Source organism: Cavia porcellus, unplaced genomic scaffold (genome assembly GCF_034190915.1).
Source record: "Cavia porcellus strain 051 isolate PalLab524CR breed Dunkin Hartley unplaced genomic scaffold, mCavPor4.1 scaffold_1, whole genome shotgun sequence".
Classification (NCBI taxonomy): domain Eukaryota; kingdom Metazoa; phylum Chordata; class Mammalia; order Rodentia; family Caviidae; genus Cavia; species Cavia porcellus.
This window is the reverse complement of record NW_026947484.1, coordinates 123,268,135-123,292,069: the sequence shown is the minus strand read 5'-3', so window position 1 is coordinate 123,292,069 and position 23,935 is coordinate 123,268,135. Positions and strand designations below refer to the sequence as shown.

Genomic DNA, 23,935 nt, shown 5'->3' with positions numbered 1-23,935 from the left:
ATAATACATGATTCTTATTTATGAAACCTTCAATATAAGGTAGGCAATGCTTCTACAACTTGGGTGGATTTAGAAAATTGTATGTGTGTGTGTGTGTGTGTGTGTGTGTGTGTGTGTGTGAATATACAATAAAGAAAAATAAAACAAAACCAAAATGGCAAAATAACAAGCTGGAGGAAATACATTTAATATTATAGACACATTTTTATTGTTGTTCTAACAAATTTTCTATAATACTAAAATTGTACCAAAACAAAAATTTAAAAAAAGAAAAGGGCTAAACTTTCCAACTTCCAAAATTCTATTGAATAATTATCCAGAAAAATAGCAAAATTATGAAGTTTTAAAAATATGATAAATCTAATTCTATAAAGAGTAAAATTTATAAGCACACCCAATTCCTCTCGTGTTTGCTAGGCAGGTGGCTATGCTGCTGAGCTAAACCCCTGGCTATTGTAGTTGTTTTGAATTCCATAAAGTTTACCTTTAGGAGGCAGCGTGCTCTTCTTTGACACTACAGTTTATCAAATGCAGTAACTGATTCTGTAAATATGACTTAAGTTAAAACTAGAAACATTTTTCTATTTTTATTTTATAGAATAAAGTATATTCATTTTCCTTGTCAAGTCCCTGTAATATATGCTTTATAGGCCAACTAGATTCATACATTGCAATTTCAGTGTTGAAGGTATATAACAAAGAAGTCAGAGTTAATTTTCACTGCCATGCTCCTGTTGCCAGTATAGTCAGGAATAATTTATGGATAAATTTATTGTTAGCTGTTTCATTTGGTTATATTTCTGTTGCCTTTTTCTAAAATCTATATCCTCGACAATGGATGGTGTTTTCTTCATCTTTTGATATTATATGCAGTCAAATTTGTCCTGTGGTAGAGCAGCAGTAATTCTGCTGATAAAACCTAAGAGATTAGAATTGGCCTTTTCATCCTCTTTCCCTTATAAAGAGCTCAGATTATCTCGCCATTGCTTACTGGCACTGACTAACCCATTACACAAGTACACGATTAAGTCATTTATCCGTTCTTCCATTTATTCATTCAACAAGTACTGTTTATTCAGCATGTCCTATATACCAGAAATGAAGGCACCCTGATTCAATAATAAATGAAATAGAAAAAAACACTATTTTTTTTACTGCCTATACATTTGAATAGAATAAAAATCAAAACAAATAAGCAATTGTACATAATATAACGTATAGGAGCTGTCTTAGTTACTTTTTACTCATTGCTGAGACAAAATACCTGAAGACCAAGTTGGGAAAGGAAAAGTTTATTTCTTACAGTTTTTGGAGGTTTCAGTCCACACTCAGCTGGCTCCAAGGTAGGTGGGCATGGCTCAGCTGCAGTTCAAGGTGGCTGCAAACAGCAAGCAGGAACCAGCAAAAAGAGCAAGACACACCTTCTCCCTGCCATTACATTACATCCTGGCTTCACTCCTAGGCCAGTGTATCACTCACACCCCCAATCCAAGTGCTAGACAATGAACCAGTCACAAACGTACAATGCAAATGCACGAGGCCTGGGGCCACCAACATACAGCATGACAGGAGCCAAACACGAGTGAGATAATTTAAAAACTAAAGCAGTGTAAGGGTCTTATTAATAAGGTAACATTTTACTACAGAGCAATCCTTGCTGCTATTTGGAGAGACATTTGTAACGCAAAGTTCACACATGAAAATATTTTTAATCTATAAGAAGCAAGGCATTCTCTCTGCCATAAAAAATGAAAAACTTTTGTAGGAAGATGCATCTTGAGACCAAAATATTAAGGGAAACAAGTTAAACACATGCATTTAAATACCACTTGGTTTCTGTTTTATGAGAAATCCAAAATATAAGAAAGGGTCAAAATAAAAGATAAAAAATAGAAAAAAGTGAGAGATCTTTTGGAAAAGAAAAGGGGACCAAGAGATGGAGGGAGAGGAGAAAAAGAGGAGGAGACGTGACACAGGAATGATACAGGATCGCCAAATGATGTAAAGGAAATTAATGTAACTCCCAGCCTGCTAGATGTCCAGCATGTTGAATTCATTTTCCTCGAAGTTGAACAATGAATTCTAAGTGATGAGACTCCAGGGGCGCAAGACTGTGGATCAGCAGGCTGTTTCTGGAGCGAGGACTCAGTTGCAAGGCGCTGCCCCAGTACTGGCATGATCCACAGGCAGCAGCGAGGGCCGTGATGATGCACTAAGAGGGCGGCCATGATCAGTGACCCAGCTGGAGGCTCGGGGGTCCATCTACCCTGACTCCACACTGATCCATCTCTCCTAACAGCTAGTCTTCCAAAATGTAAGTGGACTCACCTGATACCGCCTCCTTCTGCAGTGCTTCACTTGACAAGGTCCTGCTAAGTAGTATTAGTCAATCCACCCAGCTTTACCGATACTGAGACATCTGAGCTGGAGAAAATAAAACTTCCCTGACTATCCTCAAGCTTATGTGCAGTGAGAAATACCCAGGATGAAGCTCTTCTTTATGAAATATTCTCCCAGGAAAATCTAGATGATCATGATGTCACAGACATTTTAAAATTATTAGCATTGCAGCTGAGGAAATTCTTGAAGTGGTCATGATGTTTAGTGATAGTGGTGTAAGAAAAATTAAATGAAATAGTAAGTCAGCTAAAAATGAGAAGAAATGAAAAGAAATGGAAAAAAAAAAAACAGCAGAGAAGCAATTATTCCATGGCACCCCTATTTTAATGGAGGATTTCTTATGTTGGAAAGCCAAGTTTTTTGCAGAACTCTCGGAGATTAAAAAGAAATTGATGAAAGAGCAAGCTGAAAAGAATAAACTGAGCAGCAAACAGCCATGTGAAACAAATCATAATCTTGACAGATCTGATATCCAGTTCTTGGAAGATGCTGGAAACAGTGTGGAAGTAGACAAGTTCTTGTTCCAGGAAATGGATGTCTTGGAGCGGAGGAGCCAGAGGTGATGCTGACTGCATTTCTGCAGATGCAGGAGGGACTCCACAGAGGGAAGGCCTGTCTCCACCTCCAGAGGGGCCTGACAGCCCCAGCATTTGTGGCTATGCTGAGAGGGTTTTTCATTTTCCTTTCTCTTTTTCTAAGAAAAATTAATTTCGGGGAGAATATTCTTCTAACTCTCATCATTGAACTTATTCAACTGACCGTAACACTTCACATATAAAATGTTCATTTCCTCTTATTGGTGAACAGAAGATCAGATATTTGACAGTATTTAATGGCGGAAGGAGATCCTACCTATAGCACCAAGACTGGAAGATGGGCTGTTGCTGTGTACATAACGGGGTTTGAGAAACTACAGTTCTTATGTAAGAGCCAGACAGCAGTGAATTTGATCAGCCAAATGTCTACCAGCTATTACAAACAATGTTGGTAACACAAACTGTGTTCCTGTTTCCCTATCTAGAAAATTAGTGACTCATATCTAATTATCCGTAAATTGCTTGGAGCTTTAGTAACCCATAAGTACTTGGGTTCTGTAAAAAGGAAGTCGCAATCAGAGTAGAAAATAAGCTCAGTAAGAGAAGCAAAATATTACCGTGCAAACCCATATGCCTCCTTGTCTTCTTTCTTTTAACATTTGTATTTGCAGAGCAGCAGTGGAATTGAGGGTATATTTGTCACAATCATAACAAAACACAGATGGCACAAGCAAATTAGGATAATTGAAGAGAATTTGCAAACAAAGAGACTAATTACCTGGGCAGAGTGTAGAGGACCCACAGGGAGTGTGCAGGAGTCTGGGCGAACAGTCATGAGCAAGTCACCACCTGTAGGTCCCAAAGAACGATTGAGGGGCTGGGAGACTCTACTGACATCATAGGTAAAAGAGAGTTCTGTCCCGTGGAGTGGAGCAGGCTCATTAAAAGAAGAATGAGCCAAAAGGACAGCACTGTGGGATCACCTCTCAGCGACACAAGTAAGACAGTCAGTATCCCAACCTCAGGCTCCTCCTTGTGGTCTTTTGTCCTTCTGTTTGCATTGTTTAAATGAGTATCTGAGTTGTAGAGGTTACTCCCATCCAAAGAGAACAAGGAAAGCTAAGGAGCAAATCCAGAAAGCCACAGGGATGTAAATAGCACAGAAATCAAGGAAAATCACTTCAGCTTACTTCTCTCCTTCAGGTGTTCATTTATTCATTCATGTAATCACTAAAAAAAATTCAGAACAAATGCATGTATCAGTGTCAATATACGATGAGTTTTGGTGACAGTTTGGAGGGAGAAGTTTTCTGGTAATAAAAAGAGTACAAAATGGCAAGTTTTGGGCTGGGGATTTAGCTCAGCGGCATAAGCGCCTGCCTTGCAAGCAGGCAGGCCTGAGTTCGATCCCTGGTACCGATAAAAAGGAAAAAGACAAAAAAAAAAAAAAAAAAAAAGAAGAAGAAGAATAAAATGGCAAGTTTTACTTTAACCTACTATGTATCTCACAATCATTTGCATACTATTGAGATAAACTAGAAATTTTATACTATTCTTGAGCCAATATAACTCAGATTTACTTATGTCCTTTTACAGTAAAGACTCGAGTCCCTTTCTGGGGAGTCTATCTGAAAAATAAAATAGCATCAACACATATTCAATAAGAACAAACAGATATGTGAGATTCTCTGAGGAAACTGAATCTTGAAGGGGCCTGATGCATCTGTGTATGAAAATCAAGGCAGAAAATGGTAAATCAAAATATACATTGAAGTTCAGGACTCAGCTATGATGAAAACAGTCTCCACACTAAGCACACAACACTAATGGGTGTACCACTGATGTAAATAAAATTTAATATGTTGCCATATTAAACATTGAACATTGATATCAGACTGCATCTCTGCTTAAGTGCAAACTACTCTACAGATCATGGAGAATTAAAGAAAACTTTCCTAATATTATCTATGAGAATCAAAATTAATTTTTTTCGTGCTCCCTCTCCGTTTTCATGTAGACCTAATTCTCACACACCATTTCTTCCCTCTCCCTAGCCACCTTGTCTTTTTGCTCTACCTGGAATGTGCTACATTTCCTTGCACCCCAAAACTTCTGGATTAGAAAACTGTTATCTATTTTTGCAAAACAAACTCCAACACATTCTCATATATCTGTTCATTGTTCACCTCGAGAATTTAGTGTGTGATCCTTTTTCTCATCTCTTAATAAAAATATTTCTCATTTCAATTCAGCCTATGAGTTTTTCTACCCAATTTTTTCTAGAATATTTACCACTATTAGTGCATCATAGATTTTACATATTTTTTACAATCTTTGTATAACAGATAATAATGCAATTTTTATAATAAATCATGAAAACAGAATTTGGGGTCTGTAAATTGAAAGATAGGCACAACTATATAAGCACTTCATAATTCAGTAAACATGATAATTCATAACTTAAAAGTCCATGTAAAAGAATTGGGACAACAAAGTGACTAATCATAGAAATGACTTCTACATTGTAAGGAATAATACCAGAAAAAGACCTAAAGCTGAAGGAAGGCTTTAGGATGGCAAATGAAGAAGGGTTTTTGTTTGTTTGTTTGTTTGTTTGAAGATAAAGAGTATTTTACTCTTCTCAGTAAAGAGATAAATATTAAGAAAAAACTATAGAACAAATTAGTAAAACTTGTGTGTTTCAATTGTGTATGTATCAGAGACTTAATGGAGGCAATGTCTAGGAAAAATAATAATAGAAATATTAATTATAATATTTCACTAACTAAAATTATGGCTAACAAAATAAATACTTTCATTTCTCTTTTCAGCTTATCTATATATCTCAGATATTTAGATGTCAGCTTACTGAAAATAATCTCAAAACTAGAAAATACATTAAGTATGTAGAATGAGTCTTTATTAGATGTTATTCTATAGAAATTCCAAACATTTTCTAATGTATTGTTCCATGAATAGATTTTTTTATATCCTAGTGAGATAAATCAGAATCAGCAATTACTGCTATTTACAAGGTCATAATGTTTAACTTCTGTGAAAGAGACACGCTTACTGAATCACAGGCACATTTCTAAAAGTGTGAAATTGCAACACATTCTGGTCTTTTGACTTTTACCAGTGCTTATTCATCAAGATTCTAATGTATGGAAAAAGACAAATTTAACGAAGATTAAAATGCCATCTATTGCTACTATTTATAGTAGTGATGCATGCTGCGATTTTGGGGGAATGTTTGTAATTTCTTAACTCTGTAAAAGGAGAATTCTTCAAGATTTTGAAAATGCTCTTAAAGGAAAGTTTTAGTTTCATAGCAGAGTGAAGAGGAAGGTAGAAATTTCTCCATATTCTTTGCTCTCACAAATGTATAGCCTCTCTTATTTATTACCATAGATGAGTTTACACTGGCACATTATAACCCACCTACCACCAGAGTTTACATTTGGGGTTTGGCCTCAGGGCTCTATACTCTGTGTTTGGAAGAATATCTGCCCATCATTATAGAATAATACAGAGTAGTTTCACTATCCTAAAAATGGCCTGTTCTGTTTATTTATCCCTTCATTATTCTTAACTCCTGGTGACTACTGAGTCTTTTACAGTCTCTAAAGTTTTGACTTCTTAAGAATGACATACAGTTGTACCTATACAGCATATAGCACTTCAGATTGACGCTTTCACTTAGTTATATAAATTTTACTTAGTAAAAGTATTTAAGTTTTCGTAAATAAGACGGCATAAAAACTATAGATTAAGTTTCAAAGAACTCATATCTTCACAATATTAAGTACTTTCATCTTGAACATGAATATCATTCAGTTTTGTTTCACCCAGAAGAGTTGTTTAGTTTTTCACAACTATTTTTTCTAAGATCATACCTATCATTTTTTTAAAAAACTGTGATAAGTGACACTACGTTTTTAATTTCAAATTCCATCAGTTCATGTGAAACTTTATATATTAAGTTTGTTTATAGTGACCTTGTGACAAATACCACTTATGGGAGTATACTTATCATTTCTTTCTTATTTTTTGCATAGATAATTTTGTCATTTAGGAACAAAGAGAATTTTATGTTTTTCCCACTTAAATTTTTATTTGTTTTTCTTGTCATATTCTATTAGCTGTAATTTCTAGTAAAATGATGCAAAAGAGTGGAGGAAGGGCATGTTCTTACCTTCTTCCTAATGTTACTGGGATGGTTTTCAGTTTTTAAGTATTATCATGTTCACTGTGGCTTCATTTTAAAATCAAGGTTAAAACACTTTCCTGTCTTGAGTTTTTGACATGACTAGGTACTGAATTTTTTCAATGCTTTTTCTCCATCTATTGACATGTTCTTGTAAGTTTTCTACTTACTGTAGATGTGATTGATTATAGTGACTGATTATAGTGATTAATTATCAGTGGTACTCTAGTATCCTAACTCTGGGAATAATCACAGTTGGTCATTGTGTATAATTATTTTTATTCATTATAGTATTCAATTTAGTAATAGTTGTTTTAGTTTCGAGATTACTGAGAACTAGTATTGTTTTTCTTGAACTCTAGAATCCATCTGAGTTTTGATGACTGATGTTACATTCTAAAATGCATATTGAATATTTTTTATTTATTTCTAAGTACATTTTTATCATGTATTCTAACAATTTTGCCAGAAAATATTTATTTTGTCCTTGTTATTTTGTCTTACTTCAATATATCTTAGATTTCTTTTAATTTCTTTAACTTGTTATTTAGTATTATATTATTTAATATCCAGATATTATGAGATTTCCAGTTATATTTTTATTTTTGACTATTAATTTTATATGGTATAGAGCAAATATTATATACTTTCTATTTTTTGAACTATGTTAAAGAGAGTTATGGCCCAGAATTTTGTGTATCTTAGTGAAAGTTCCTTGTATACTTGAGAATTTCCATTCAGCTTTTGTTTCATGAATCAGTTTATATAAGTCAATTATATCTAATTGTTTGACGTTGATAGTGAGTTTAAATATGTCCTTACATATTTTCTGCCTACTGAATCTATCCATATCTGATAGGAGCTTATTGTTTTTTCCAGCTTTCTAGTACTGGAACATAATATTTGATGCCTGCAATTTAAAGGAGGACAGATTTATTTTGGTTCATAGCATCACAGGTTTCAGTCAATGGTTTGTTAGCTCCAAGAAAGAAACATCATAACCAAAGTCATGGCAAAGGAAAGCTGCCCAATCCATGGGATCTGGGAAGCCAAGAGCAGGGAAAGAACCTAGGGGAAGGGGCCCAGGGATCAGATATTATCCAAAATGTCACGCCCCTCATCGTCCACTCAGACATACTCAGATGTGTGCTTTGCTAATCACCTAGTTTCTCTCAAGCCATTACAGGAGATAACCAAGATTACTCATGAGAAGTACTGAAGTCTGTAATTGTGGATTTGTTTACTCTTTGAAATTTTATTAGACTTTGTCTCATATTTCTATGCTCTATTGATGTAGCTACTTCCGCTTTGTCAATGCTAATATGATACTTTTCCACCCATTTAATTGTAATTTGTGTGTTTATTTAAACATAACATTCTTGTTAACCACATTTCTTCTTTGTTGAGTCACTTTAACAACCTGAGATTACTGACATTTACATTAGTTCATTTAGATTACTGACATTCAAAGTGAATATTGATACTGTTAAATATCAACCATTTTTGTTTCAGTTTTCTATTTGTGAAGCTTATTCCTTGTTCTTATTTTTGTCTTCCACCTTTATGCTAACTTTTTATTTTTAATTGAGCATTTTATATTTTTATGACAGACATAGCATTTCAATTTTCTTTCATTCATTTATTCATTTTCTGTCATATTTTATAGTGATTATCTTAAAGTTTATAATATAGATTTACAAGTAAACAAAGTCTACTTTCAAAAAACATTCTATTAGCACACAAATAGTGTAATCTTAAAATTATGCTACCTCCTGATAAACTCTTGCTGATAATAAAACCCTTAAGAAGAATGGAGCATTCTAACATATGCCAAAATCAGAACACTTGATGTGATTTTTTTCTGTCTCTTCAAATTGAGGCCTTGCCCTTCAATAAACTTTGTAATGTGTGGCTAATAGGTAATGGTCAAAATAAAAGAAATTGTGGTAAACAGGCATTTAGTACAATGATGGTAATGAAGAGAACTACGCTACAGTCCTTTAATTAGGTCTGAGTCATGAAGTCATCTTATGCCTCTGGTCTATAAGCTTCACAAGTTATTTCTTGGATTTTTACTCCTGAGTATTTGAATTCTGTCACATTGAATCACTGAAGTGTTTGGAATTCAGTATATCTATTCCTACAAATTGAAGGTTTGAGATTATGCAATTTGGATAACTCTCCCTTTCTGTAGATCTGTTGGATTCAAATGATCCTGCAGTATGTCAGACTCTGATTGGCCAGTTTATCCTGATGACAGGATCTGTTATCAATAACACGGAGTTTAGACACAAATATGCATATTACTTTTGCCTTCTACTTTCCACAGGATGAGGGTATTTTTCTGCAGTGCTTTTGGTGGGAATCTGACCAAATTCCCAGGATAAATATCAGAGTATTGTGAGTACCCTCTTTGGACCATAAGGGAACTATGTAGCTATAATATATGGAGAGGAATCTCCTTGTGCTATTACAAGCTAAGACTTGGCTTCTCTGAGAATACAGCATTCCAGTTTTAGCCCAGATTCCAGTACCATGTATGCTCCTGAAATTTTGAACAAGTAAACGGGGACTAACAGCATCAAATACTGTGTCTCTCTGATTTGGAAGTCAGCTGTTTGTCCTGTGTCACCTTTTCTTACAGGTTCAAGATGGTTTTTTTGTTTTTTTCCAGTCTACTCAATTTTATACATATTTTCAAATAAGGTTGGAGATTTCCAAATTCCTTAAGTGTGGAACTGGATGCCAGAAGTTAGATTTTTTATTGGTATGAATTTTTCAATGGAAGTAAAGAAATTATAAGCATGAATATTATCCAAGAACTGATTTTCAGCTAGATAGAATTAATGACTTTATGTGTTAAGTAGTGAAGGAGAAAATAAAAATGTACATCACAACTATTAATAGTCAAGAAATGTAAAATGTGAAAGCAGGCAATCGGTTGTAAGCTTAATTTCAGAAAAACAGGTATCAAAATGTCCACACGAATGTAGTGTCTTTTGACCTGTGCAGTGCTTACAAAAGGATGTTCACTCTTATTGTCCTTCAAGCTCTGTTTTAAAATTTGTGCATGTCACTGAAAATAAACTGTATTTCAAGTGTGTGTTCAGACCTACCTGATTGGAGGTTGTGTGTGTGTGCAAGCATCTGTTGCACTCTTATTTAAATTCTTCTGGATGTTTCTTGTTGCAAGCAAAACTTCATTGGAATATAACCAAACCATTCCTTTTTGTATTTTATAAGCTTGCTTTCCTACTACCTCTGCTGACCTGAATATTTGTGACAGAGGTATTATGATCTGACACTTTACAAAAAGTACTGAATCCTGAGTTACATCAAGAAATTTATACAGAGGTGATATTCATGTTATCTACACACATATGGGTTATGCAAATGTGGGGGACAGGTTTCTCTATGTCTATGTATGAAGTCAGATAATCAGAAATGTATCTGAGTGTAGGAAAGCTATAATGTGTGAAGAGGGCAATTTCTGGACTGTATAATATTGTTATTATTAAATGTTTCTCTATGGTAGAAATGAGTCAGAGCTCCCTTTTATCTATGTTCTTTTGGCAGGGATTTCTCTGCAGAATCCAAATCATCTAAAGAGGTTGCAGTGATCTAATATGTGTTACCCTAGGTTAAAAATGAATTTTGCAGGTGACTGAAAAAATATTTTGGAGAGTGATTCTAACACATAGATAAGGGATCACACCTCTTATTTTACTGTTTGAGTGACTATGGAGTGTCTCATAATAAATATAGGATTAACTTTACCTTTATTGAAAAATTCTGTGATTGATTTATTCTAACAGGGATAACCCTCCTCTTGAATGGTTCACTTTCTTATATTATTTTCAAAAAAGTATGTAAACTCATGAAAATAATGGTTTTACATATATGAGAAATCAAAGTATAACTAACTTAAAGAGTAAAATAATATTAAAAAGAAAGAGAGATCATTTGCAAATAGGAAAAGGACCCAGAGATAGTAGGAAAAGGAAGAAGGGGAAAAGAAAAGAAAATACAAAGAATAAAACATGTTAGATAAGGCAAGTATGTGTTAATGAAAACAATTAATGAATATTTATGTATAATTATGACTATAAAATGAGAGCAACTTTAAATATGTTGTATGTGAAAATCCTCAGTCCAGCTAAAATACAAAACAATAGCATAATTAGATACAGCCATACCCACACACTTACATAGAAACCAGGAATCACTTTTGGAATCTCTGTGAACCAGAGTGTACAGCACTCTGATAGAGTTGTGTTGTTTTAGAAGCTCAAAAACTGAGTAGAATTGAAAAAGGAAATATTTTTCCTTAAATCTTAAACAAGACTTAGTAAATCTGTTCATTCCTCCATTTGTAACATCCCAAATGATTGAGATAATCCAATTTGTATCACATATGAAATAATACTAGGAATTAATGCCATCTCTCTTGAGAACTACTGGAGTACGTGATCTTGTCATACATTAATATTGTCCTAATTAGTTTTTTTTTTTTTTTTTCAGTGTGGTATCTCATTTCACAGATGAATCAGTTAGGCAGTGACATTCAGGTGTGTGGTGGTTTAGGCACTCCAGAAAAACTCAGGAAGTGAGATTAACATCCTAAGGAAAGGTAATACATCATGTGATTGTCACTAATATGGTTGGGTGATATGTGTGAAAACACACACAAAAAAGAGTGTAGAATTACATAACATTTAAAGTGAATAAACATTTAATGTTATAAAACAGAAACTGCTGGAATTTTCAGAACGAGTGTTCCACAGTAGAGACAATGTACAATGATCTTCTTAAGCAGTTCTAAGTACAGAATTAAAAAAGGTAAACAGGTGGGAAAAATAAGAGATTTACTCTCAAACATAATATTTCACATCTTCCCACGTATTTTAAACCTTAATTACTAAAGCAATAATCTATGACCTATGGCAGCAGATATAGGGTTAGTGAAACAAGAGACTCACTGTGTTGTGGCACACATTGGAGTGTGCCCTCCAGCAGTGTCTGAAGTCTTACAAAGTAAGCGTGTGTAGCGCAAAGCTAAGGATCTAAAATGCGGAGAAGGAACAGAACACTCACAAGCTTGATAGAATTTTTGGCTCCATTTAAGGAGAACATGTGTGTCAATTCATACAGCTTTTGTATTTTCCTAAAAGTGCTCTTAAATATTCATTTTTAAAATTTTCTTTTTCCAAATTTAGAGTTTTTTTATCATTACAGGGTTTTCTATCATTCTACATCATTACATAGGCAAAGTTATTAGTAGAAAGCAATAATAAACGTATTGCATTTAAAAAATCCTTTAAGAAAGAAAGAATCCTTTAAGAAAAATCCTAAAGGAAAAGCCTTTAAGAAAGAAAAGTGGTTTACTAGTAAAACTTCTCAGGCTAAGGTCTATAAAATTCCCAAAATTTGTAGACAGCTTTTTCACAGTATAAAGATGGTACTTTTCTCCTATAATTTTTATAACCAAAATAATAGATTTTCAACCATCATCACCACAAAAGCAACGGAAATTTTTTTGGTAACAAACAGCAACTTAACAAAAAGGCTCACAGTTTACATCTATGGAGAAATCACAGATACAGTGAGCTTGTATTGCAATTTTAAAACTTTATCTCAGAGGATAAATTAATAAATGCAGTTCCACTTTTTAAAATGCCAGATTGTTGTTTATGAACTGCACATTTATTGTTAATGAAACCACGAGAAGGTTTCAGTGGTGTTTTACCAGTAAAAATAAAAGCAGTGAGACATTAGGCAGCACTAATTTTACCAGATATCAATCTAAGTTATCAAACTATGGTAGCTTCTCATGCAATCTTCAAGTTAACCCAAACTAAGTGATATTTAGCATTATCACCATTTTAAGGTGAGGGAACAAAACACATGAAAAATGTGATTTTTCCCAAATTGTAGATTGACTAAAAGATAATTTAACAATATATTTATTTTCCATTTAGGTTTATTTATTAAAATTAAGATATAAATTTTAAAAGGATGATTTTCTTTAAGGAATAAAGGAATGTATTTTTGTTTATGTTATATTAATATATTTATATAATCTATAACTTTAAACATCTGAGCAAATAATAACTATTAAAAACAAGAATATATGTATATATATATATATATATATATATATATACATATATATATATATTATGTGTGTGTATCATGCAATAACAGTTTCAGAAGCTATGGTAGTAATATAAAGAACATTTTGATAAATGGAAGTCATATTATGTTCATATAGAGGAAGAACCAGGCTTTAAACATGTTTCTGATTTCAGAAAAATATCTGTAGACTCTATGAAAAACCTTTATCATAAATTTTGACAAGGTAACTCAGAAGGTCATCTTCTCTGTTACTTCTACCATTTGTTTCTTCAGTTATAGCCTAGTCTTGGTAGCTGCAGTAATGGTAATTACTCTGTAAGTCTGATTTTGGTATCTCCACAGCTACCGTGTATGATGTTTCCATTTAAAAACTGTAACTCAAAGATTAACTCAGGATCTCATGACTAACTATACTGTGTGATTGTCTTGTGAGTGTTTATGTCCCTATTGTAATCACTTTAAGTAGCATATCTTTATCATTTTTGAAGTTTTATCTCCTTTTGTCTTCTTCCTCAGACTTAGCTGGCAAAAGCACAATTATGTTTAATCCTAACTGCACCTATAACACATCAGTAGCCATAAAATTAAATATAACTAAAGAGAACAATGCAGTTTAAAGTTTTGCTGGCTAGTTACACAATAGTATATACTTTCTCCACTTATTCCCCTATAGTTCATAACGACTGTTTCTAATTCTTTTTAATACTGACTCTCTGATAATATCACTTCCCAGTTTATGGAGAGAATAAAACTAAAGAGTTTACATTAACTTCCACCACACAAATGTGAACACAGCAAAATTCACAAAGTTTATATAAAAAAGTGTCAAAAAACATTGTACTATAGAGTTGATAAGCAGGAAATTTTTTTTATAGAATGCTCTCAGAATTAGCACTTATAAGGAGGGAACAAGAGAACTGGACAGAAAGAGGTTGAATGTCTTCATGTAGTTATGTCAAAAACCTTGTTATCTATAGAAAAACGCAATAAAGGTTATTCATCTGGAGTCAAGGTAACCTGTCAGAATTGTTCCACATCAAGGTGATTAATTTGCACTTTTTATTGCTGTGTTTTTCAGCAATTGGATAAAAACCCTTATGTAGTCAAGTCCCTTTAGGTGAGAATAGTTAAGTGGAAACTCAGTGGTGCTTAGGATAATGTATGCTTCATTTCTGAAAGGACATTAGCTTACTACAGCAATAACTATATTATATTTTCAGAAGTATTAGTAAGAAATTTGAAATCATCAAATTGTGTTTAGTACTGCCTATAATAGAAATCAATAGGAAACCCACATGAATAACTCCTGATCACTCTTTGTCTCTCCCTCAAAACCATCTGAAGTGTCTTACTTCAGAAAACCATCGTTTCCACAAGCCCAACTGATTAATTTTCAAAATCATCTGAAATATTGCAATAGCCTTCTGATTTGTCTATTTATAATGACTCTTTCTCCACTTCATTTGTTTCTTATAGAAAATTAGTGATCTTTTTAAATTTATATTAATTAGCTTTTGGTCATCTTCTGTTCATGCTTACTATTTATTCAAGCTACAGATAGGTCCTTTGTATAATATGGCCTCCTCAATAATATGGGCTTGCTTTACATGGCCCTACAAAATTGTGCGTCCTCTTTGTCATGCAAACTCATTCATTATTTATTATCATCCATGTGGCCTACTTACGATTCTGAGAACTTTCCAGAATGTTTTTCCTCAGAGCATTTGTGATTGATACTGCCCCACTCTGATATCATCTCCCACATGACAATGTTACTCCCACATTTTCTGTTTTTTATATACTCTCTTCTCAATAGTCCTCTCTTAACTAATGAATTTTGTTTTCAATACAAAACACTAATTTATTTTTTATTGCCAACTTTTTCCAGCAAAAATTATAGTTGGAAATTATACTTAATTATTTTCTGGCCCTTTCTCTAACCTCAACTCCTGTCATGCTAGTTCTTCATTTCACCAAAGTAGAAAACTCACAAGAAAGGAAATATTTTCTCTTTTATTGATTCATGCTTTAAAAGACACCTATTACTTTTAAGAAAGTTTAAGAAGTACTTGTTGAAATAAATTCCCTTCTTCCGTATTTTCTTAAATTTTGTGTGGCAGATTGCATTTTCCAAAATTGGTTACACTATTTCCATTCCATTTCCTGTTCCCCAAAGACACTTAACATTCTCCCTTGAGAGAATGAAATCTGTTTTCTTATTGCAAATAGGGATAGAATTGTAACTGGAGTAGAAGTGACACTGGGTCACCATCAAGCATTCAAAGCACAGTAACTTATGCTGATTTTCTTGAAATGTTCATGCAGCCACCATTCTGCAAGAAAATACAAAACATATGGAAAAGAGCAAAGGCCGGGTGTTGAGAGAATAACACAATGGTCCATAGAACTTATTCCCTAAATATTTATGAGTCATCTCTGAGTAAGTATTACAGCCCTGAGTTAGCTATTAATTCTTTATGAAGGAGAGATGAGTTACCACCATGAATGCTTTCCATATTGAAGATTTGTAAATAAAGTAAGTAGCTTTTAAGTCACAAAGATTTTAAGAAGTTTGTTATGAGGTATAGTAAATTTGGGGACATTCTTCTTTCAATTTCTTTTCAGTCTCATGTCTTTTCACTTGGAGTTTTCTCTGCCCAGAATTTCTTTCACTCGTAAATCACTTAATGCTGTTAAAATTTTTGGATCTCTCTATATACCTGCCACCTTTTCTTTCATTTAGCCTTTGGGTTTAGGTGGATGTAACAACAACAAAATCAACAGTCTCCAATTTCCAACGTCATATGTATATTTTTTTTTCTTGTCATATGCAAAAGAAAAAAATAGCTGATTATTGACATTTGTTCAACAGTTTGAAGATGCCATGAATAAACTCTCAATTTGTTTCTGATTTGTATTTTTCCTGCTCTAGTATATAAAAAAGGACAAAATTTCTTATAGCAATTAAATTAAATGCCATTAAGTCAGCACTCAGTAATGCTGTACAGTTAATATTTTTTGAGTCAACCTTTATGAATATTACATTTTTAAGGATGGCAAATATTTTACAAAAATACTTGTGCTAAATAATAATTAGGATATATTTTCAGTTACATAAAATTATACTAATTAGGATATATTTTCAGTCACAAAATTATAAAATTAATTTTAGCTGCTTCTTAAATTTGGTTCATGTGCTTTTTTTACTTTGGTTAATTTTACATTTTTATTATATATTTAATTAGTAATATTGATAAATGGACAGAAAATAAAAAAGATTTAAAATCAATAGGACCAAAATTTGTTTTGAATCCTGATTATTTTTGTTTTCAGTGGTGGGAATTTTCACTAATCATTTTATATAACATTACATTACATTAGGTTATGTATCTGTAAATTAGTAATATATGTATCATCTCTGAAAAATTGTTTATATTTCCAGAACAGTAGATCAGACATAATTAGTGATCCAAAAATGCTTAAGACTGCATATATCTTATAATAGCATCATTTTAGGGAAAAATGGGGTCTGGAATGGTGTGGAGGAAAGAGGAGGGAAGAAGTGAAAGTGGAGAGTGGCAAGGAAGGACAAGAGTAGAAGAAAGGGGTGAGTACGAGTCCCACATGATGTGTGCTCACATGGAACTATCAAAGGGATACCACTCATTTATACAGTTAATATATTACATTGAAATAAACATTACATTGAAAATTAAAAGTGGACTTTTTAATAATGTCAAATTTAGTATGCAACAAATGGTAGTGCGGAAAATTGAGACAGTGCTGGGATCCAGCAAAGGGCATAATAAAATATGCCCTAGAAGTACCTCAAGGAATAATAACAAGAATCTGATATAAAAGTAGGGTGTAGCACACATCTGCAATCCCAGCATTTGGGATGTTAAGGCAGGAGGATTACCATGATTTCAAGGCTACCCTGAGCTACATAAGTGAGTCCAAGACCAATTGGAACTACATAACAAGACCTAGTCTCAAAAACAATAGAAGTTTAATATGAAGGTAGCAGGATTACACTGATTAAATCCAATTGATGAGGGAAGAAATATTAAAAGTAAAATAGCTGGTATGTATGTGCGGACAAGGCTGGCTTCTGCTTCTCCTTGGGCTACCTGCTGCTTCTTCTGACATGCACTGCTTACCAGTGGGAAGCATCCCCAAAGGCAGTTGATGTGGGAGGTGCAGGTTAGGGCTGGCTTCTGCTTCTTCCAGAGATTGCTACATTTTCTCTTAATCCATGCTGCTTATACACCAGCTGCCATCAGGAACTAGCAACTAGTGAGGGCCAGAAATGTCAGCCTGTCCTGCCCTCACACAACATCAGCCACCATCAGGGAGCTTCTTGTAGGAGGCAAGCTCAGGATGGGAAAAGCAGCAGCTAGCCTCACACCAGTGCATCAACTGGCCAACATCAGGTATCCATAACCAGTACTGGGTGGGAGAATCAGCCAGTAAACCTTGGAGAAATCAGAGCTGAAGGAAGTGCCTGATATCCCACAACCCATTTTTTGGAAGAACCCATGAAAATGTCAAGACAAAGAAGCAAAAGCAGTCTCTGATCTCCAAACCATGTATAGCAAGTCCAGTAGATATAAATACTGAAGAGCTTGGAAGCCACACACCTAAAGTTTCTAGTGATGGCAACTGAAGTAAACATTAGCATGAGATTATGAGAGAAATTAGTTCACAAATACTATCTCAGATAAAAGAAAAAATGAAAAACATAACAAAACAATCGTTGAGACTATCTAAAGAAGACATAGACTAAAAAAAAAAAATAGAAGAGCATAGGAAAATGAGAGAAACCTTGAATGAATGATATAAGAAAGATTTAGAATGCATAAAACAGATTTAAAGAGATATCCAGGAAATTAAGAACTCCATTGAAAGCTAGCAAAACCTCTTGAAAGAAACTAAAGATAAACTTTCAGAGCATGAAGACAAGTTTTCAGCTAGTGACTATGCAAAGAAAGATCCCTTAAAAATAACAAGGAACAGGAAATAACAATTCAATGTCTATAAGAGAACACAAGGAAAATTTTTAAGAGTGATAGATGTCAGTGAAAAAGCAAGAGTTGACACAAGTGAAATAAAAACATCATTTGCAGAAGTAATAGCAGAAAACTTCCCAAGCATGGGAAAAGCACGTGACATACAGATAAGTGAGGCATACAGGTCTCTATGTTAGTCATAACCGAAATTATTCTATACCCAGACATATAATAATCAAGATCCCAGAAATGCAGCACAAGGAGAGAATATTTAAAGCTGTCAACTGTAAAGGAAAACTGTAAAGGAAAGTCCATCAAAATCATGACAGACTTCTCAACACAAACTATCAAGTCAAGAAAGGTTGGAGTGAAGTATTTCAAGCCCTGAAAGAAAACAACTTGCAACCCAGATTAATGTACCCTGAAAAACTATCATTTAAAATTAAGGGAAAAAACAAAATATTTCTATGACAAAGAACAACTGAAGGAATTCATAACCACAAAACCAACCCTACAAAGAATACTGCTGGACAGTTTAGAGAACGATAAAAGTGATTATGTTTCCAGGATCAGTGGCAGAAGGGGATCTCTATGAGGAGCAAATAATTGAATTGGGGAGAGGGGGTCAGGAGCCAATGGCAGGAAATTAGCAAGGCAGAAGTGATCCAGTGCACGTTCCTTAACCATCCATGAAGACAGTCTCAATTCTCCAGTTTAAAGAAATACAGGCAGAGTGGATCAGAAAACAGGACCTATCAATGGGCTTTATATAAGAAACACATTTAACAAAAAAGAGAATTAATAGACAAGGTCAGAGGAGAGAAGACAATGCTACATGTGACAGAGAACCAGAAAAAGGCAGAGGTAGCTTGCCCATCAACTGCAGAATGGATAGTAAAGATATGACATTTTTATACAATGGAAAGATACTCAGGTATAAACAAAGATAACCTCAAGGCTCTTGTAGGTAAATGGATGCCACTTGAGATCATGTTCATCGGTGAAGTGGTTCAGAACCACATGGCTGAACAGAATGTTGTCTCCCTAAAATAAAAAATTGAAGAAATTAGTGATATACAGAATATAAAACAGATATTGTGAAAGTGAAAGGGGAGGAAACGTCTAAAAATGAAAAGCTTTAGCCACTGTTAAACTCCTATTATATTGTTTTTTTTTTTTTTTTTCTTTTTCACTTTAAAAGGAAAGTTTTATTTTGGCTTATGATTTCAGAGGTTTCAATCCACAGTCAGCCAGTCCCATTGTTTTTTGTTTTCTTTTTTTTTTTTTTTTTTTAATTTTATTTTGAAAGTAGTAAAAATGCAACAGTACAAGACAGAACAAAGCCAATCGAGACAATGCGGTGAAATTGGTACAGGATTTCACAGTAGGATACTGGAATAACAGTAATATGTACTATTGTATATATCTTTTACTTCACAATAGTTGTCCAGTCAATTAGGTATAGCAAAATCAAACCAAAAATAGAACATTATAAAACCAATTGAGAATACTGAATAGAGCAAACAAAACATAACAGTGAAAACAACCTTTGCCTTCAAACAGAAGATAGAAGGCAATCCCCCATATTTGCTATACTACATATGGTCATCCTCCCAAGAGATGCTGAGACATCTATCCCCAGTAGCTATGGGGGGATGGGACGGGCCGGGGAAGGGTGCTTGATTTTCAGCCAGCATAAAAAGAACTTATATGAAAAGTATCACATAGTTAGAAGCAACATGATTTGGTCATTGACAGGAAGATAAAGGAGAGTTAAGCATCAAAATTTGTTAACATAAGTAAGCATTTAGGAATAAATTCAATTTTATAAAGTGAATATTTGTAAAATATAAAACTTGCTATTATAACACACACACATAATTAACATAGAGAATGTTTCATTTGCTAGTGAAATATTATATAAATTGCTCAAAACATGGTAACAAATACAAATCCTGTGAGTATAAAAGTATTCAGGGAGACTGATACAAATTACTGCATCATCTTTACTATGAAACTATAGTAAAGAATTTTCTGATGAGATTGTATAGCATGAAAAAGAATATAAACTAAATACAAACATCTGGGAATATCTGTAGTATGCTGATTATGCAGTAGTTGGAATAGCAACAAAACATTCTTAACTGTTATAGTCAAAAAACAAATAATAGTACTCTATTATAAAACTGCAGAGATATCAAGAATGGTAGAAATCCAGAAAATATCATTATATTAAGTAATTAAGTCTAATCCACACATTTCAAGTACATGATAATTATAATAATTTGAGCTGGTCATGGTGGCAAATGCCTGCCATCCTAGCATTCTGCTGAGCCAGAAAATTGGTGCAAGTTTGAGGCCATCCTGGACTACACAAAGTGACTTCAAGCCCAGCCTAATCCACATAGCAAGACCCCGTCAAAACACTGCTACTCTTTACTTAGATCTAGACTTTGTGTGTAATATAGGTATTGTTAGCAAATAATTAGCAAGGTTATATTTGAAAATAAGTTGCAAAAAAACTTTTCACCATAATTTGATGACAAATGTTGGAATGATTAGGGATATAAAAACGATATTTATTGAAGGCAGTCTTTTAAAGATTTTAAGCAGAGTCATAACAAAAATACATCAGATAGGTATTACAACCTTCATAGACAGTTGAAGTCTGGCTTGATTAAATGTTAACTATCCACATCATCTGAGGCAACTTACATTGTGAAATTAAATAATTTCTCCATATAGTTACAAATTCAGTATTTAAATACAGGTCTTCTCACAAAATTAACTAACAATAAATATCTTAATTGTTTTCTGTTTCTTTACCTATTTATTTGTTTGTTTTGATCATTCTTCCTAAAATTATTATTTTAAAACATAGTAAAAAATAAGTTGACAGCATTTGTCTATAATTTTAAACTTAACCTATGAGATACAATTATTTTCATTTTTATTGATTTTTAAAATAATTTAAATTTTGAACTTGAATATGCTATGATATTTCAAGTATTTGTAGTTTTGCTATTTTTCTTTTGTAGTCCAAAAATCTCTAATAATTTTTATTATGTGTAAGTTCTTTGTCTTGAAGAGTATAACCTATATCATCTTGGCCTTTTTATTAATAGGAAACTTTTGAACACTTTATCCACAAATAAATAAATGTAAATTTATGTTAATACCGAGGAAGAGGATGAGTTTCATCTGGATAAGGGAGACTTGTTAATCATTTCTCTAAATTTTTGTATTCAGTTTTCTCATTATACCCTACAGTTAAATGACTATTTTTATCACTTCACAATGATAAATAATTGTATTTCTAATAATTTTTTCTAACACAGTTGAGGGTAGTTTTAGTGCAATTCCATGAATATTATGTATTTAATATAAAATCCTTTTGTTCCATATGCAATTGTTTCACTTGAGTTAATAACTCCTACTTTAACTTTTGTAAGTAAAATTTTTCATTATTAATTATAATTTATATTGTATTATTTTATTCATGAGAATCCATTTTTCAATTAATATCTTAAGAAATCATGTGAATTGTAAATTTAATCAAGAAACCTTCTTATATCAAATAAATTTTAATTATAAAACATGTATATAATTAGTCAGGTTAGTGACTAGTATAAAGAAAAATAATACTTTTTGTGCTTCAAACTTATCTATTTTAATTAATCAAAGTCACTTTTTCGAAATCTTTCTTCACTGAACAATATGTCGCACAGCATATTTAAATATATATGCACTTATCATTAATTTTTCCTTTGTTTTCTAACAAATTGAAATATATGCATTCATTTAGAATTCTTTTCTCGTTCCCTTACTAGTATTGCAGTGTCATCTACATAAGTACCTGTAGTTCATCTCATTATCTTATAACATGCACCGTAAACTGTGATATGGATATATTTTAAAATGTTAATGCTGTAACGTGTATTTCGTTAACAAGTTCTTACACTGGGTCTTTTAACATATCAACTAAATTTTTAAAGGTGATATCAGTGATCTATAGCTGATAGTGACTATAATTTTGAATAATACTAACAGATTTCTCTTTTTTCCCTGAAATAAGAGTATAGTACACAATCTAAAGTAGAGTGTACAATATTAACTGTTTCAGAGTCATGCATATTTTCAGTTTTTAAATTTTTTCCACTTTGATACCTGATTGTTATTTTATTTTGGATTGCTAATTACCAGCTTGGCTAAATACCTATGCGTGTTCTAGTGGTCGGTCTACATTCTTTAACACTTTTTCTTATAGGTAATTCATCTTTTTAAAAGTGATAGTTCTTTAAAATATATAACATTTATTGCAGATATTTCTCCTAGTCCATCATGTCTCCATATATTTTATATTTCTATTTAAGTAAATTATTTGGCATTTTCTTTTCAAGTACCTATATTTCCTATTTTCTCTTATACTGGAGAACTTAACTAATATATACATACTTTCATAATTACTGACAGTTTTATTTCAAATATGTTGGTTAATGACAGCAATTTACTTGTTTTCAATTTTATTTTTACCCCTTCTTTCATTATAATTTGTTATATCTCTGTTTAGAATTGATCCAAAGTTTATCATTCTACTTTATTTCCAGGAAAGAAGTCAGTTATTCTTTTGTAAACATTATTATTCTAATATAATTAACTGTGCCAATGTCTCAGAAACAGAAAATTTGATAACCTCTTTTAAAGCAAGAAATGAAATGTAACCTATAATAACTAGAAAATCTGAAACATTTTTCTTGAAGATAACATTAATCACAAATAAAGGATAGAAATTTTCCTCAGGACAAAAAAATAAAAGCCTCATTTGGAACAGGGTTCTATCATGTAGCCTAAGACAACCTTGCATTTGGGACCTCTCTGTGTCAGTCCCCCAAGTTTACACAACTTTACATGTAAGTGTGCATCATTCCTCCTGTATCCTTGATTGCCCATCTTCTTCCAAGTGCCTTTTTCACCCAAAAACTTTTGACACCACTACTAATATGGATCTATAAATTTTCCTTGTTTGTTTCCTGATCTCTGAGACTTCTCTCACTGCCTAGATTAAAATTCATTCCCATCATTAATTGTTTTAATATAATCGATATCTCTTTCCCATCTCCTAGTGAAAAGAAATTTTCAGATTGATGTTATTTATAAATTGTGACCTTTTTTTTAGAATTTAAAAAAATTAATTTTATTGGTACACTTTTGGTATTGTGAACATTTTTCTTAACATTTTACTATTCAGTCACTCTGCCATATACCTCTGTGGTCTGTTTGGCACCCACTTCTTAGCGAATTATTTTATTCATTCCCCCTTATCTTTTATTTTTTTTTAATTTCATTTTGAAAGTATACAACAGAGCCAGACAGAACAAAGACAACTAAGATCGTACTGTGAAATTGGCACAGAACTTCACAGCAGGTTACCAGGACAACAACATAGGTATCACAGTATGTTTTGTTATCCTTATAATAGTTGTTCTTTCAATCACGTATATCAAAATCAGATGAAATATAGAACACTATAGAACTTATTAAAACAGAATATTGAATAGAGCAGTACCATTAATCAGAAAAGAGCAAAACAGTAATAAAATATTTGCCTTCTTTTTAAATCTTTGGTATGAGCCTGGCATGGTGGCTTA

General features: G+C 32.8%; 1 pseudogene; it reads left to right on the top strand.

Moving 5' to 3' along the window:
* The first annotated feature begins 2,089 nt into the window (after positions 1 to 2,089).
* On the top strand, positions 2,090 to 2,963 carry LOC100733746 (RWD domain-containing protein 1-like; annotated as a pseudogene).
* The last annotated feature ends 20,972 nt before the right edge of the window (positions 2,964 to 23,935 follow it).